Genomic DNA, 18,487 nt, shown 5'->3' with positions numbered 1-18,487 from the left:
TCAGGCTTACTTCTCTCTGCATGCGGAAGCGTAAGTCCTGCTTCAGAAAGAATGTGGGATAATCGAATTAAAGAGTGCCAAGCCTTCCTTGGCATTACTACATTATTACATATTTTTATGCACCATGACCAGAGAAGCATGTATGGCTTCCTTGACCATGTTAGCCATCACTGAGGGAGTTTCACTCTGTTTCCGAACAAGCACGTAGTTTGCATAAGCTAAACATAAGTGTACCAATCCAAAGTGAAAACTGAATTTAAAAACAGTGGCTCAGAAAAAAACTAGCAAAGCGTTGCCAGTATTTTAACATGGAGATCCCAGGAACAGGTAGCCTGTGATACATGGTATATGTTCAAAGGCATTTAATGTCTTTGTTTAGCCAAAACGGCTTCCTTGTCCCTAAAGTGCTATGTATTAATAACCTTAATCCTTGCACTGCCTCTGCAGATGAAGCTGTGAGCGGGGTTTCCTCGGAGTGGCGGACCTGGGCAGCTTCCCCGCTGCAGGCCCACATTCAGGCAGCACCCACCCCACGAAGGTGCCCACGACGGTTTGCAAAACATCTTCTCCCCTCCAGAGAAGTGATGCTGCTCTGAGCGTGACGCCCTCCTGCCCACCGACCGACCATACGTGCCGGTGCAACGCCAACACCGGGAGCAGAATCAGTGAAAAGATTTGTATGAGTCTGCCGGGCAAATTCATGTTCGTGGGTAAGTTTATTATATTCATTTCTTCTGGCATGCTACCATTTCTTCACTTTTTTTTTTTTTTTTTTTTTCTCCTTTTCGGGTATTCTTCTGATGTTGTATAACTTCTGCTGGAGGCAGTGACTAAACTCACAAGTGAAAAAGCATACTTCCCAAGAGAAGATGATATGCAAAACCAATATATAACGTTTGGAGTACTACTGGGAGGGGTTACAGCATATCATAATGTCTAATTTATCAAATAGGATGAAGCAGTACAGTCTGCTCTAAATTTTTCATCTGATGTATATTATACTCAGAAGCCTTCATTTCACTTTTAAAGAACAGAGTTCATTTTAAGAAATAAAATAGATGTCCAAAGTGCAGAGACTTCAGACAGACCCTCTGTTAAAGCAGGGTCAAATAATAAGCTTAAGGAAAGTGGATTTCTGCATGTATGTGTGAATTAAGGAAGGAAGAAAAATATTTGCAACACTGGCAAACCAATATGAGATTTCAAATTATAGTGACTCTCAGCAAACGATGTTGTTATGTGTTTCAGTGATTGCCTCGCAGTGAGTTTCTGCATAAATTTGCTCAGTTTGTAAATAAATGTTAGCTTTTTTGTCCTCTCTAACAGCTTTTCATTCAGGCTAGGGTCATACTTTTTCCAGCGGCAGCACTAAGATTTTTGAAGAGGATATTCAGTGATCTTCAGTCACACCTGGACATCCTCTACCATCAGATAAAGCCCTTACTGCTAGGGCAACCACACTGCCAACAGCTGTCTTCTTCAAGGTGGAGCTGATGCACCTGGAAAACTATATCTTGATTGAGAAGAAGCCACGGAATGAAGCTGCTGGATGCTGTGAAGGTAATGGGGAGGCCCTGATGATAGTGCGAGGTGTTTCGGCAGCCTCGGGGTTCATGAGCTGAACTCCATCCTAATTTCACGGACCAGGAGGGACCTCAGTCATCTGTAGGCTGCAGAAAGCCCTGCTCTCTGAGACGACAACGAAGGCAGCCCTAGGAATTTGTTTTCTAATATTCTTAATTTTGTGCATATTTAGAGAGCTGAATCACTCATATTTTAAATCAAAATCAAACATTTATTTGATGTTGCTTTTTAATTGTATTTGAATTGCAAAATGCCTCATGATACGCTTTGTTAAGAATACTACACATTAGTATTAATATTGTTGTTAGCAACAATAATGATCAAAGCTTGTTTCTCAAAATAGTGATGCATACTACGTTATTCAAACACGAATATAAAATTGCATGTGTAGATACATGCTCAGGCTGCAGTGCATGATATTACTTGCCCCTGACATTTCCAGAAAGACACAAGTAAAATATGAATGGTAGCTGTGAAACCCTTACAACTTTATGATGCATTGGGAAAGAGCAGAAATACAAATGCATTCACAAAAGTTTACATTTCAGAGTAAATTGAAATAAAGTAATTTACAGTCCTCCTCATCACCTTTGCAAGGTGGGAAAAGATCACACTCACACACACATATATGGATAAAAATTACAAAATATATATGAGCCCTTCTAGTGGGATGTAGAGCAAGAAAAGCCTCATGAGGATCAATGTTCTATGTGAGGAAATTGATGCATATGAACAGAGAAGCTGCTCATGTTCAGGTCTCCTAAGGGAATCAGTTTTAGATAATTATATGACAAAAAGACCTTTTAGGATCTATGAAAACACACTGCAAAATGTCAAATGCATAGAAGCCATGCTTCACCTGTAATGATAGAAGCAGCACATTCTGTAACCTTTCTAGAAACAGATTTATTAAACACATTAGCTTAATTTTACAGCAGTGTGAATGTCTATTGTACTGTACTGTTAGGGAGCTGTGCTTAACAAATACTGATGTCCTGTTATACATCAGAATGTTGTGGGATGCTTCAGGATTTTCTATGGAAAGAAAATGGTAGGCAAGGCATATCTGGAGGATGCCAGAGGAGACAGCCAAGTCAGGGGAATTATAAAGGGAGGCTGACCAGAATTTCTTAACTGGGGGGTTGTTGCAACTTGCTACTTTAAAAACAGATAGCCTACCAACCCACCCCCCAAAAAAACCCCAGTGGCACATTGTGGCTTTCATCATGATAGCATCAGCTGCCTCTGAATTAGATACCTACAGCTCCTACACAATGCCTTGTAGTAGCTAGGCATCTTAGGATAGTATTACCAGAATTTAGCATGTCAAACTTGGAACTGCAAAAGAGGAGTGATTTTTTTTACCACATTCCATTCCCTCCTCTGTAACTCTTTCTTACAGAGTGGGACAATTGGGGGGGAAGTATGCAAGTGCTTCTATCCAAAAAGCCCCTGCTCTGGGGGTAGGAGAACTCTGCATGTTTTGATCTCCCCTGGCAGTGGAAGGGGCCCATCCCAGTCTCTGCTTTGAAGACCACCAGTTAGCACCATGGGCTTCTCCATGGGTTTGCTTTCTCAGCCCTAGATTTGGGGCTTTCAGGTGAAAAAAGGCAGAGCGATGCCTGGTTTGCAGGCTCCCAGGCAAGCCGCTGGGCATGGCTCAGACACAGCAGAAGCAGAAACTCACACGCTCCTGCACAATGTTCTTGTCAGACAACGTCTCTCAATTTAGCGATCCAGCATTTTCCAACTTTGGCTGGCAGAACTGGGCAGCAGTTCATTAGAAGGCTTAAAACCAGCAGGTTTTGGCTTAGATCACTACATGATCTATCAAGTCAAGCACACTCTAACTATCCAGAATATAGTGTCATACATTTTATGAAGAAAGATTAAAGCTTTAGAAAAAACAGATTCTCACTTCCAAGATATGAAAAGGGTTCATACACTCAATGTGCCCAACAAAGTCATGTTATGTAGAGAGTATACTTAAACAGATAAAATTAGTTGGTGTTTTGGGTTTTTTTCATAGGATGGAACAGGAGTTACAATGCATAATAAATCAGTATACCACATTTTGGGATGTACTTGCTGATCTTTTACATATTTACGGTACTTGTATTACTTTTGTAGAGGGTTGCGATGGATGCGCTCGACCCCTTAACCAAAGTAGCATTAGTTTGGTACAGGCTACAAAGGAGGTAAAGCCTGAGCTGTAGCCTGGCCAAGAGCTCCTCTAGTTTCAATCTGTTCTCTGGAAACTCACAAAGGAGCAGAGTGACTCAGTGAGCATCGATGCATATGAGCTTGGAACACAGATCATGCGATTAACACATGAATAGCGGGTGGCTTTTCCGAGACTCGTTTATCAAAGAACAAAGCAAGCTGTGGGTACAAGGAGTCTCATGCATACCTTTCCCATCGCATGTAATTTGACTACGAGCCAACCACTTTATTCCATAAATATGACAGCCTAAGTGAGCCTTCTGGGAGCTCTCCCTGCTAGGCAGCGTGGCTGCATGGCGGTGATCTCCCCTTGAGCTGGGACACCTCTCAAGGTTGCTCCTCGAGGCAGAGAGACCTTTTACCAACAGCACATCTTTGGTAAGCGACTGATAGCATGCGGAATTCATACTAATGAGACATTACTAATCCATATAGCTACTCAATATTAATGATTATAAACTTTGTATAGGTAATTCCATTAGACATAAACCGTTGTTCAAGTCTGAGACTTGGACCTAGCTGCACCTAGGCTCCATAAGGAGTTTAGAAAGCAAGGGTGTCCACTCTGAACCTCGTGACTCAGCGGGAGGATCTTCCTTACCCTTTGCGTCTCTGGTCTCTGTGTGAATCATTCTAACTCGACTCCTAACTCAATTTTCCTTTGTATGTTTCTTCCATGCAGTAATTAATAAGGTGAACCTTGCCATCGAACTTATTGAACCTTGGTAAACCACTGTTAAACTTTGTTAAATTCCATCGAATTCACTGAACTCTGTCAAATTACTACTTTACCTCAATAAAACATATTGCTGCTTCTCTCTTTTTGAGTGAGGTGCATTCCACTCGTTCACGACAAATTGGCGTAGTCAGCAGGATCCTAAATCAGGATTCGCGACAAGGATGTATTCCTTTCCAGATGAGGCTTTAGCGTCAGCCTCCTAAGGAAACGTGTGATGCTCTTAATACAAAATTTTGACTTCGGCTAAAGAATATGAAGAAACTGTATAAAGCACAATGAAATGCCTGGGGTTTACATTCCAGTTCTCTGCAGTTCTGACTTACATTGGTAACTTCCCTTTTAGACATGTCTGAACAACTGACAGAGGTCAGTATATAAACGTATATGCAAATGGAAGTGAACCGTGGGGATACCTGACCATAGGTATAGCTATGGAAAATCCCAAGCCATATCCCCGAATTGCTGCAGCACGAGAACACAAGTAAATATAGTTGTAGACAGAAGGAGCTCCAGTGCGTTCGCTTTGCTAAAGATGTCATGTAGCTACGGTGCCCACCACTGCTGCCTGCATTATGCCCCACCGCTGCCTAATCACAGGAGTGAGCTGAATCTAATGGTTACATTAGGTGTATGATGGATTTGAGTTTCTGTGTGTAGGAAATGTAGAAATGTAGGCTACATTACAGAATGATTAGCAGCGAATCAGAAATAACTTTGGCTTCATCATCATTCCAGGGCTGTTCTGTCCTGAATTCCCACCTGCCCCAGTTCCCATTAGAAACTAAATTGTTATCTTAAACTTAAAAAATTTTATTTGACAAACATGGTAAAGTATTAGTTGCATGACTTAAGAGTCTGTAAATAACTTATTACGTAGGTGCTGTGATGCTGAGTCACTGCTGAGAATCATTATGGTTTTATTCCTGGAGAAGAGACAGACCTTAACTGCCCTTCATATATATATTTTTTTTATTTTTTTTTATTATTATTTTATTTTTATTTTTCTTAACATAACATGGAATGAAAAATGTTCTTTTTCCTGTCTTAAGAACAGCTAGCAGCTTCTGTTTCCTGCCTCGGTGTTTATAAAAATCAGAGGAGGAACAAATTTAACATGGCTTTAGCTTTATTATTTTAGGCTTCAGACTTCGAGATCTCCTCTGTCATTAAGACTGTCCACTTGTTTCAATGGATTCCTTTCTGAGTCCATACCCATGTGATGCCAAGCTAATGTGCAACTGCAGATATGCCAGTTGCTTTTGTTCTCTTCTATTCACTGGCACTGCAAAAGTCTTTAGCGTGAGGGCAAGAAAACAAAACAAACCTGTCTGACCATTCCGAAACTTTCTAGTTGTGAATATAGATGCCAATTCTGACACAGCCAGGGAGAAAGACAACTTCAAAATGTGTTATGTCTGGCTGGGATGAGAGCCAGATTATTAACAGGATGGCTTGTTTTGTGAGAGTAAGTGAAAAATTCAATACCATCTATGCTTTCCGTCCCCTCTCTCAGTTCTGATGCCTGGAGTCTTTGAACTGATATTTGGTTATTTATGAATGTATAATAACCAAATAGTGGCACTAAATTGAGAGACATTATCTTCACGGTTGACATAGAGGCTCCACAACTGCCCGTTTCTCCATTTTTTTTTTAATACACTTGAATGACAAGCTGCTGATAAAAATAAATACTTTGTGACAAGGGAAGAAATATGACTTGAGGGTGTCAGTGTTGGAATGAATATCACAGAGGTCTTCCATCACAGCTGTTAAATGTGGAATGGCATCTAAAACCGCACAGCTCAATAAATGGCCATTATACAGCCTATATCTGTAATCAGGGCACCCTATCTGTAGTCTTATAGCTGTGGACATGTATGAGGGCAAAATATTTCTAATATCTGAAATTTACTGCACCTAAGCCTCGGCTTTCAGACAACAATGGATTACTTTCAAACAGGATGTCTTCCTAAATCAATTTTCTTCTTATCTTTGTTGGATTATTTTCACCCTGTGTATCTAGCTCTCTATTATTAAGCCATACTTTCCGATTTTTGGTTTTGAATTAGTTTCATGTAGGAAATGAGAGTTTGTAAAAAATTTTCATTCTGTATGAGTATTCTGTAAATGGTAAGCGTGTGTATGACAGTAAGAGAGCATGCGTGGCACCATGATTCCAAAATAGTGTGAGGTGACGGAATTTGCCTTCTATTCACTGTTTAGTTTTCATTTTATGAAACAGTACCTAATGATGATACTCCCTTTGTATAAATAGCCAAGAATTAATTTCTTTCCTTCAGTGGAAAACAATGAATTCCAAGTAACGTATAACATTTTCTACTCTGCTTTTTGTCCATATAATTTCTTCCATCTTTAACAGCTCCCTGCCCCCAAATCCTGAACTTTCTTTACAGTTTGTGTTTGTTTTGAAAATACGTCCCCGTTGGTCTGATGAATTAATTTTTATAAGTGCCATAGCTTTTTATTCCTCCATTCTTTTGCTTTGATTCTATTGTTTTAATTTTTAATGAAGATTTATTAATAGTTTTAGGGGGTTTTAGAAATTGCATTTTATCTTTCACAGAATTTGAAGAAAGAGACTTATATGGATTTTGCATTATTAATGCTGTTATTATCATTATCATTATTATTAATACTACCTGTTTACTTTTACTGGTATACATTTTTTCATTTGAATCATCAACTTATAAAACATTAAAAACACATTGCAATGCATGAGTGGCAAGAAAGTTAGCCTACCTTCACTTATAGCCAACGTATCTTTAGGGCCTTAGGCTTTCTCTTTTTAAAGTTACATATGGAAAGAAATATCACCTACATTTAGATTTTCTTTAAATGAAAGCTAATATTCCAGATGTGGAATTAAAGTTTGTAATCTTACATTGCCTGCTAAAATTTCAGACAGTTGAGGCTGTAAGTTGTGGTACCAAAGGAAGCCCTGTGGAGTGATAATAAATACCTCCAGTGGAAACCCATTAGAAACGAAAACAGAAATATAAACTGAAATCTTGCTGACCAGTTTTTTTCTTTTCACTTTCTGCCTCCCCTTGAAGTCTGGTATTGCAAAAATATGCAAAGTATAACTTTATGCTGTATATTTGGTCCCAGAAGCACACTGCAAACATCTAGTTCTAAAATTACAATGATGTTTATACTACAGATTTGTCTACTCTCTATTTTACATCCTATGTCCCGGAACAGAGGGCTTGACGGCCAATATAAATATAAACCGCATAGTTTAACTGCAGAAGGTATTCTTATACATCTAAATGCCTAATACTTCCCTCCTGTTCCCACTTATAATTCCCTTAACTCTGTCAATAGTATCCTGTGGCAGGAAGCTTACAAGTTCATTATACACTATGCCCGATCCTGGCAAACAATAATTAGTTTAAATTTTGAAATTAAAAGGAAGGAGTAACTAAAAAAAACCCCACAAACTAATGCAAACCAAAAACGGATCAATCTAATACCTCGCTTATTTCCTAGTAAACAATTCTCCAGCGATTTCTTTGTGCATGGTCCTTTCTGACTTCGTGCATTATGGGCTTGTTGATGCTTAAGTAGTGTTTTGGTGCTCGCTCAGGAAATTCACTACACAGAAGTCAAGTACGACCTAAATATTATTAATAATTTGTTGTGGTGTTTGGCAACATATGTTTGGCAAAGAACAGGAGTAATAAGCTTTGAAGTGTATGCATGTTTTGAGAGAGGATTTTTCACAGGTGCTAAAGCTGCATGGGTCTCAGATGTTCTTAAAGATCTAAGACAACAGAATATCTCTCCAAACCTTTAAAGTTTGAAAAGCAAGCGAACAGATGTTCAGTCCTTTCATTTAATATTTCAGGCAGCTGTGTAACTTTACTGTGTTGGGGCTTTTATTTTTTATTTTTATTTTTTTCCACTTCCTCCCCCCCCTAACATTTAAAAACTAAACTGGGTTTAAGGTCAGGCCCGATGACAGCCTGAGCGGGTTCTGACAGCTGTTTAAATGTTTGTGACATCTGCCTCAGAAGCCGGGCCTCGTGCCTCGCTTGTGCCGGCGCTGCCGCGGCACAGCGTCTCTCTCATTTCTCCAGGCAACTTCCCTTGGCCAACAACTTCAGGCGGGGGGGGGGCTAAAACTTTCTGCTATTTCTGTTCCGCTTTCTCAACTGCTTCGTAGACTTTTCATCAGGAACCTGGAAGAGGGGAGAATAGAAAGTTTCAACCATGTTAGAAACGGGGAAGAAAAGCTAAAGCTTTTGAAGGTATCCCTTACAACGGCTGAGGCCCATTTTGCTGCCATCACCGCATTGGTCACAATATGTGGCTAATTTTGCAGAGGAGACCGTCACAATATGGCATTGTCCTTTCCTCACTCCAAAGCCTGCACCTAAACGACCTCTCAAACAGCATCTCCCCCCGAGGCCTGCAGCATGAGCAGACTACTGCAGAAACTCCGGCAGCTTGCTGATTAATCCTTAATGTTGGGCTCATCTGTTTCTGTACTAAATTCTCAAATACGTCTCATGAAGGCACATTTCCATGTGAAAACCTCACGGAGGAGTCGTAAGAGGAGGAAGAGCTGGAGAGACCTGACCCTTCCTGAAAACTACATGGCTAAATGCAACCCACCCGCTGCAGAGGAAGGATCGAAAGCGTCACAGAAACAATTTGGTTAAATTGTGATCTTTCGGTCTGAAATCCATTTCTTGTCTTCTTTCCATCAGCTCCTACTGACAGCTTGTGTAATGCCCATATTAACAGATATTTTTCTGTCAGGGTGTTTAGCAAATTGCCACTTAAAGTTGGGCTTTGTGCTGATCATCTGCTTCTGTGTTACACTGCAGGTTAGCTTTCTCAATGCGACATATGAATTGTTTTAGTGGAGAAATGGTTTGACTATCTTTCTATGTACCTGTGTGAGTTATGTCTTACTTGCTGGGGTGTCGGAATTTGATTCAGGGTAGTAGAGAGAGTTGACATTATTTATTGTAGCACGTCATCATTCCCCATGCCTATGACCACCTGCTGTCTCATACTGCAAGGGAGCAATCAGAGGTCTATCATCTGCAAGGAGAAATCATTCAGAAATACTTCTACAGTGGGAAGTATGTAAGGAAGGACCTTACACAATGTTCTGTTTTGTGTTTTGTCCTGTGAAGATTTCATGTATGATATAGTTAAAGCTTTGCTGTCTTCTTGTTTGTTTTCCTAATGAAATTTTTTTATCCAATGTAATTGTTTGGTTTACCATGAGCTGGATCTTATCTGCCCCGAGCTCAGTATTTTCTGCATGAGCCCTTGTCATCGCTTTCTTCAGCACTGATAAGTGTTTCACCGGAATTGATGCCATTATTACTATGTCATCAGTTATTTTCTGGATGCCTGTAAGGTTTCCAAGCAGTCTTTGTTCTTTTGTTGCAACACTTCACTAGCTGACCTTATTCCAAAAGGTAGGCAATGAAACTTGTTCCTGCCCCAGGGTGAACCGAAAGTGCACAGTTAATATCATTCTTCATCTAATCTGACTTGTCAGTATCCATCCTTCCCACTAGGACTACTTTTAGCAGACCAGTTGGCTTTGACCGTTTGCTATCACAGCTTAGCCTTTCTGAGGTTAATTTGGATGTCTCCAAATTCCACCATTTCTCTTTTTGACTGATGTCATGCTGTTAGCCCACAGACTGAATATATTTGTTTTGCCTATATTCCCTTGTTTCCTTAGCTGCTGCTTGTTTCCTTTGCCGCTTTCTGTCACTGCAACCGTAAATTTTACAGCTGTGCATGACAGGGATGATCGATGAATACAGATATATATATGTGTACTTCTTAAGGGATTCTGCTAACTCCTTGAAGACTTCTGGGTGTTTGTGATCGGTATCCAGTGACACTTGATGCATTGGGATGTCTGCTTTGCATTAAATCTTTAATTGTGTTTGAGTTACACTGGCCTTCGTGGTACTTCCATGGCAAAGGGTCAAAGACCAGCCTTTCTTCAGCCGTTACCCTGTTAAGGTGACTTCAGAGTGTTTCCCCTGACGGCGTTACAGCACAGGTGGTTCATTCAATTTCTTTATCTGGAGTGGGATATGGTGTCTATTTTATAAAAGGTGAACCTCAGCTCCTGTGCTTGACTTGAACCCTGTGAGTACATTTCTTGAAGTACAATCTGCATGTGCTGTAGGGGTTGTCCTATTTTCCGATATTACACCCACAAGAAGAGATTAGTCACATCCGAGTTCAGCCGGGGATTTGTGGATTTTTCCCTGGGGTAAGTTTGTTGTTTTGAAAAGCAAGAATAGTGGTTAAACACAGTGCATTTGTGACAGAAAATCTGCACAGACTGGGGGTTGTGTCTCTACCCAGGTGTGAGGGGTGGAGGGTTTTCTGCTCTGGCATGGTTCTGCAGGGGGGTTAGCACAGCAGCCGGTGCTGATTTCAAAATGCAGTGCAGCCCTGATCTCTGCTTGGGTGGCACTGCAGCTCTGCAGATTATCTCCTTCTGCACTCCCAAATCGGCCTTCCTCAGACACCTTTACCTAAGTGATTTATCAGTGACACTGAGCACAGTTTTATCTCTAAGCATGTCATTCTCAGTATTTTCTGACTCCCAATTTCATGCTTTTTGCCTCAGCTCTGCTACATGCTTTTCCGTCTGCTGTTCCTCTTGGTACTGCTGAGACCAGAACTGACACCATTCAGCTTTTCGGGGTTTTTTGTTTGTTTGTGTTTTTCTTTCTCATGGATCACGGTATTTCTAAAGCATTGTTAAGGCCCCCTCTGGACTGGGTGTATTTTCAGTTTGTTGCTTTCATAATGTGATCTAAGTCCTGGAATCTCCTAACCTAGTGAGTTCAGCAAAAATGGCTGTTTTCAAGTCCTATCCTGTTTATACGCTCCTTGGCATTTTGTGCTTCTCCTTTCAGTTCTTTGCCAACCCGTTCAATGAGGGTGTGTGGAAGGGGAGGTGACTTATCACTCCTGCCCCTCTGTACTTTTTCCCTGCCCTGCTTTCTAGGTTATCATCTGCGATGTTTTTTGCTTGCATTCATGTGTTTATTGTCCTAGAAAAAACAAAACAGAGCTGCTCTCTGACTTGCCTGTGGTCACTCTGTTACCTTCTGTTTCTCTGGAACATGGACATCAGTATCATTAATATAAAGTCTGAACTAAAACTCTATTTTAGGGTAATAAGAATGTCTCCTACAGAGGACCCAGCTAGGCAGCCTTTTAGCTATCAGACTCAGGAGACACACAGTATGCTCGCTGGGGATTATACCTAAGTACATCTAGAAAGACCGTATCAGCATAAAAAGCTAATCCTCCTTGACCTACAGGCTACACCTCAAAGGATAACCATGTCTCTAATGCTTAAAGCAGACATAAGCACCTCCTGGAAATTAACCTGCTTTAGATTAGGAATGATTTGGTAGAGCAAATCTACATCTAGTGATGTTACACAGAGCTGAAGTTTCCTTGGTCTGCTATTAACAGGATTGTCATAAGCAGGAAAAATCCATAAATAAATGTAAGTGTGTTTCTGTGAAATAGCCCTGTAAAATTGTGTTGGATTTCTTGCTGTTGGTTTTCTCCCAGTATGCTGGTACTGCAACACGTCTTTAAAGGAAAAATTGACATATAACAGTTGAGGCTGGAAGGACAACACAGGTACACATAGAAACACACACTTCCCTTCTCTGATAGCATCACTTCAAAAGCATGAACCAAACAAAGTAAAGAAAAACACTCAGCAAATAATAAAGTGGGGAAGAAAAAAACCCCAAACACCAGAATTAGTACCTTCCCCATGCATCTAGGGGTTTTTTTTTTCAGATATAGTTAGGGTGCTCATCACCACTAAAATGTTGGGCTGGGTTTTGTATGATGGTGTGATTAATTAATTTCAAATTTCTTTTCAATTTTGAAGTATTTATGAGAGCATTTCCCAGAGCCTGGTCTATGACACATCTGCTGGTGGTCCCAGGACTATTTACTCACTCTGCCCCTACTTACTCAGTTGTAGATTTGTCTAAGCATAACTAAGACCCGTTATCTTCTTCCCCAACTGTAATGGATGTAAGTGCCACAGATGCCATCATTATAAGAGCGTTAAAGAAACATAGTCTTCACAGACTAAAGTGGTTGTAGCCCAGATTAAGAGGCAGTTGTTGCAAGGGTGTAGGAAGCCTGGTTCAAAGGGTTGCCTCAGAGGTAAGACAGTGAATTCATCATTTCTTCCTATCAGCCCAAGATACAGCACCCTGGGGCTTGTTGAATTGCACCCACTGTCTGTAATTCATCCTATGGTGAAGCCATTGCCATAATACTATTGACATAATACTGCAGTGGTGATACCTGCCAAGAACTGGGTTGTCTATAGATGTTGCATGGCAACAAAGTGCCAGTCACAGTCAGTTTTATCTTCTCTAGCGGTACCATTAGACTATAGATTTAAATTGCACATATGGATATTTGCACGTCTCTAGACACAGAAGTGTCGCTGATTTTTGCTCTGCTATCACCCTGACCCCAAACACCCTATGGCTATGTTCACTATCAGAACAGGATGCCAGAAGAAGGGTTAATGCTAATATGCAACCGCATAAGTTTCTTCTTTCTTCTGAACAACTCCTGTCACCCAGTTGTTATCAGTTGCTAAGATAAATCAAATATTTGTAACAGTGCCACCTGGTGATACTTACTGTAATATTATCGCTTGTATTTGCTACAATTCTAAAATAAATGTATTACTTTTTCTGGTTCTTGCTTATCGTTTGTTTTCAGGAAACCCTTTAAAATGTTCAGTTTGAATTAGGTGATGTTTTCCAGCTTTTGCAATTAAATTTTGACTTGAGACTAATTATTTGACTATACTTCATATTGAAGTGATTCTAGCAATTTTTTCTAAGAGTGCCAGGTATTTGTAATAATGCGTTAGGGACCATACACACATAAAAAAAAGTACACAAAGAGTTTTTTCCTACCCTGTGTAGCCCCAAATAAAAGCAAACACAGCTGAAGCATCTGAATTTATCCCAACAGCTCGTATCCCAACTGTGTGAATGGGTCCTTCTAAATGATCCTGTTTCTTCAAGTCCTCAAAGCAGGGCTAAGTTCCACAGTTAAGAGCCAGGTCCAAGTCAGTAATGTCTTTCCAGGAAAATAGTGCAATTTTCCGTAGTCACAATAATAATAGTTTGAGACATAATGCGGAATCGTATGGCTCTGAAAACCACAACTGTAATCTCCAGACAAATTAAGGGATAAGATTTCTGCGAGTAATTCAGTAGCTGATATTTGACCTTTTATTCAAAATAAATATAAAAGGAGCCTGCCAAAATAGTTTTGTTCTTTTTTTTAAAGAGTTCTGATTTATTTTTTCTCATTTCTATTTCAATGTTACATGGCAATCTGGAAGAAGATTTCTCTACAGCTATATTGTAAAAGGCAGGTATACTTAGAAAAGATTTATCTTACTTTTGGTTACTACTGGGCAATAAGTAGAATAATGTATTCACAAACATGATTGCTAAATCCAGCGAATTGATTCAGCCATGTTTGTACCAGACTTCCTTTGCTTTTCCATGTACTTTGGAGAAGCTGCCTTTTGTTACGATAAATGTTTAGGTAAGAACTATTTATGTAAGTATGAATGTATTAGCATACCAACAGAAGTGTTTATATGCACACAAGTATATACAAACAAGTATGTATATAAGAAGCACTTTCCTTCTCTCTTCACCCTTTTCCTACTCTTTTTTTCATTTAGAAGAATGAAATGAAAGTTAAGTCTGTAAGGCAGCAATAAATCTGATGATTGTTCTTTTTATATTTGCTAGTCTAAAATCTAGAGCTAATATACATATTTAAACGTGATCCAAAGTCCAGAATTTGAAAGACTCATTACTTTCCATGGGATTTGAATAATTTACTGGCTGAAATGTATTTTATGTCTCAATGTGACAAAAAATACAAACTGCAGTACAGTTCTCAAATAATAGAGGGGCATTTCTGAATGGTGGAGTCATGAGCACAGTTGCTACTTGAATAATTAGGAAAATTAAAACATTTATAAAGCATATACAGGCAATTCACAGACAGTCTGGTACCTGCAAAAAGACAGATAAGTGTAACAAAAATTAATAAAGTCACCGTGTTGAATGCAGATGTCCAGTAGCAATAGCTTAAGACTTTTAATGTCACATTTGGACAGAGAGTTGTCTCAGTTCTATTCCTGGCATTCCTAATTACCAATTTGGAAAAAAACAGAAGAGAATTTTTGTAGTGCTGGGACATGAAACAAGTCAGCAATAGCGCCAGTTTATTGTAAATAGGTATGTAGAAATGTCAGTCGGTGCTAAAAGAGCTCCGTGATGGTTATCAGGACAGATTTTCAGCTCCCCTTTTGGACAGAATTTTCCTGTGTGTATAGTAGCTCACATTAGGATTTGGCGAGCTGGAAAATCCACAGATTAGGAAAGTAACCACTTAATTAACGCGTGGATTTATTTACACAAAGACTACTTCAGGTACTTTTTATGAAGGTAAGAGGTAGGGTAACACAGTGCAAGGTAACGGTATGTGAGCCAACCTCTGGAAGAGTTACTTAAGCTAAGCAACAGTTTTTGAATCCAAAAATAAAAGCATTTGTCCAGTGTTAGGAAATACCAGAGCAAAGCTTTTTTCTGATGTAACTGAACTCTGGGGCCAAACTGAGCCATCACGTCAGTAGCAATTGCATCTTCATATTTCAAAGATAAAGTGTTTGTTATTAAATCTTTGTAAAAGTAGACATTGTACTGAAATCGTCACTGAGAAACCAGGCATTGTAATGGAAATATTGATGAAAACATGCCCATTTTAACATGGGATATTTTTATACTATTATGCAACCTAATTAAGTTCACATGCGATAGATGCTTTCTAAATTGAGGCAATTCACCACCCACAGAATTAACATAAATTTTTACCTCAGAGGTGAACTGAAAAGAGAAGGAACATTAAAGCTGCTAATGTGCTCAGCTATTTCCTTGCTGAACACTATCAGGAAACCAACAATAATAAAATAAACCTGAAAACCCATTCATGCATCCGGAAGTCCCTCACTTACTTTGTTCCGGAAAATGCAAAATGGTACTGTGCAGTGCTTTCCATCCTGCTTTATGTCTGTCTTGACAAGGTAAGACTCTGGCTTTCTTTTTTTTTTTTTACTTCAGTTGTGTCACTTGCTATTAGATATTTCACTCTGGTGATTTGAAATGCATTTGGAGAAACTATTTTCTGTAGATCTGTATGCATATGCTTGCACAGAGGGAAATGCATGTAAATGAGGAAGTATTTGCACTGATTATAGCAATTAAATCAAAAATACAGAGGAAAAGAAGAATTAAACTGCATGTGACATTGCTATGAAAGGATTACAGTGTCAAAAGGGAAGGACATAAATTACAGTATGCCCACATAACTTAAGAAAAGAAAAAGCAAGCACATTATTATTGATAGTTTCTGGTTTACACACAGATGCACAGGCACATGCACATGCACACATATATTGTAACTTATTTTACAGCTTGAAGCCAGCAAATAAAATCCAAAAATACACTGTGTAAATTTGACTGCAAAAATGAGTCCAGAAAGCAAATAAGCTACTTGTGAGATTGTACTTTTGGCACTTTATACATGATTTCCCAACCCCCCCCAAGTTATTTTACTTTGAGGACTTCTTAATTGTATCAAAGTTGTTACCAGGCGGTTCAACAATAAATATTTATGCTCTGGAAACCAGGAAAATCTTAGTGTTTGACAGAAAGAGGCATCCAGTTCAAATTACTTAATTCCTGCATCTCCTGTAACTATCCACTGCAAATATCCTCAGTCTATCTGACACTAATCTGGAGGATATTCTTGGCTCACCTTTTTAACCTTGACAGTAAAAGCTAAATCTCTGAGCCAACATATGTGTCCAGGTTGGGGGGTCTATTGCTGTTAAAGTCATAGTACGTACCTGAGTTTTACTTTTTGCTGTGATTAATTACAATTATCATCTGAGCAATAAGAATATCATGTCTGAACAAATAGGGGACTATTTGGAGTGTAAGAGAATACATCTTGTATGTTCATTTGAAGGCCTTCCTTAAATTTTCTAAATGAACCTCAGCAAGACAACTACTTTTTCAAGAAAATCATTTATCAAAAGTAAATAATGCCATTGTGATTGACACCCACTATTTAACTTATTTACTTTGTTAAAGAATTTATTTCTCATGCCTAGTATTGTGTCAGAAACCTCTGTACACCCATAGAGACTGATAAAATGGAATGTCAAATAACTGTAAGAGCAAAGTATACTGAGCATTTCCCCATAATTCTGAAAAGAATGGAATTCACATCAGTTCTGGTGTGATGACTGTATAATAAGAAAGTCTGTTTTTAAAAAATCATCAAATTTCTTTTGCAAGAGAATCAGCAAAACACATCAGCAATGACTGCTTCAGAAAAATCACTTACCCCTGGAATCCAGCAGACGAACCTGGGCAGGAAGGAGCTGACAGAGAGCCCCACCTTCTCCAGCGAGTAATGGAGGAAAATCTGAGCAGCAAAAACCTGCAGAAAATTATTGAGAACACTGTTTTCTTTTCAGTACATCAGAGGGTACACTTTAGAAGAGAAAAAAAATCACAGTGGCCTCTGTTGGCCTTCGTGGGAAGAGGGAATAACCATTGACAATCACAGAACTGGGAAACAGAACAACTATTTTCAACAGTCGATCCATTTTTCAACACTCCTAACACTGAGCTCACTTGCAAACTTAACATGCAAGAGAAAATGGAAAAAATCTGCCTCAGAATCTATCTCTGGATGAAAGAAAGAATAGAAAGAAAGAAAGAATTAATGAATGAATGAACAAACTAACAAATTTCTGATCCACCCCCATCTATTTCCATCCCAAATAGCTAAAGTACACACAGTGAAAAATTCACAGTGATCTCTCTGCTCTTTGGGTAAGGATACACATTTTGCAAAAGAAATACCCGAGAAAAGAGCATTTCTCCATTTGTAGAAATGGATAACGATAAAATTTTAAATACCTCTAGCTGTGCATTTTCACAGGTTACTATGGGTAGGGTAGATAGATAGATACTATGCTACTAGCTTTTTTTTTCTTCTGGAGCACCTATGCTCTTTAGTATTAGAAGCATAACCATCTGTAAGTTTTAAAGGTCACAAAGGAGGAATATAGGCCACGGTCACAGGGGAAACTCATCTTCCATGTCTAGTAGGTCTTTATGTCAGTTCGAGGATCTGGGACACAAACAGTGAGGATTGCTTACAGCAAAGAATGACTGCTCTAGAGCAACCCCTTCTTGCCTTGGAAGACTTAATCTCAATCTATAGCACAGAGCCCATCTAGGTGATTTAGATAGATGATGCACCAGTCTTCAGATATTCTGTGAAACGTTAGCTCTCATATTAAGGCTTATATCACGGTTAAACATAGAGATTTTATTGAACCAAGAATTCCAGTAGTACAGGTATAATATTGAAGTTGACATATACATTAGCTTTGTGTTATTGATGTTGAGGCTTCTATTTCTTTGCACCTTCAATGTAATGTGAATATCAAATAGAAATTCAGCTGGCATCAAGTTTCCCAAATTGATCACAAGTTGAAAATCTAAATCTTAATTTATTTTTCTAGGTTTTCTGTCTTTGTGAATAAGATAGGCTGTTCTTCAGAAAGACATTACATAGGAAGATGGAGGTACTAACAATCCTTTTGGAGGGAAGAAAAGCAACCTTATTTTACTCATGCTTCCCAAACGTGTGTGGAAGCTCTTGTAATCCATAATAATCAAAGGGTGATTAAAATACATCATGTTTCCCTTAAATTCTATTTCTACTTCAAACAGAGGGCGTAATAGAGTTAAAACAAAC

This window comes from Harpia harpyja, chromosome 2 (genome assembly GCF_026419915.1).
Source record: "Harpia harpyja isolate bHarHar1 chromosome 2, bHarHar1 primary haplotype, whole genome shotgun sequence".
NCBI lineage: Eukaryota > Metazoa > Chordata > Aves > Accipitriformes > Accipitridae > Harpia > Harpia harpyja.
This window is presented reverse-complemented; position numbering follows the sequence as displayed.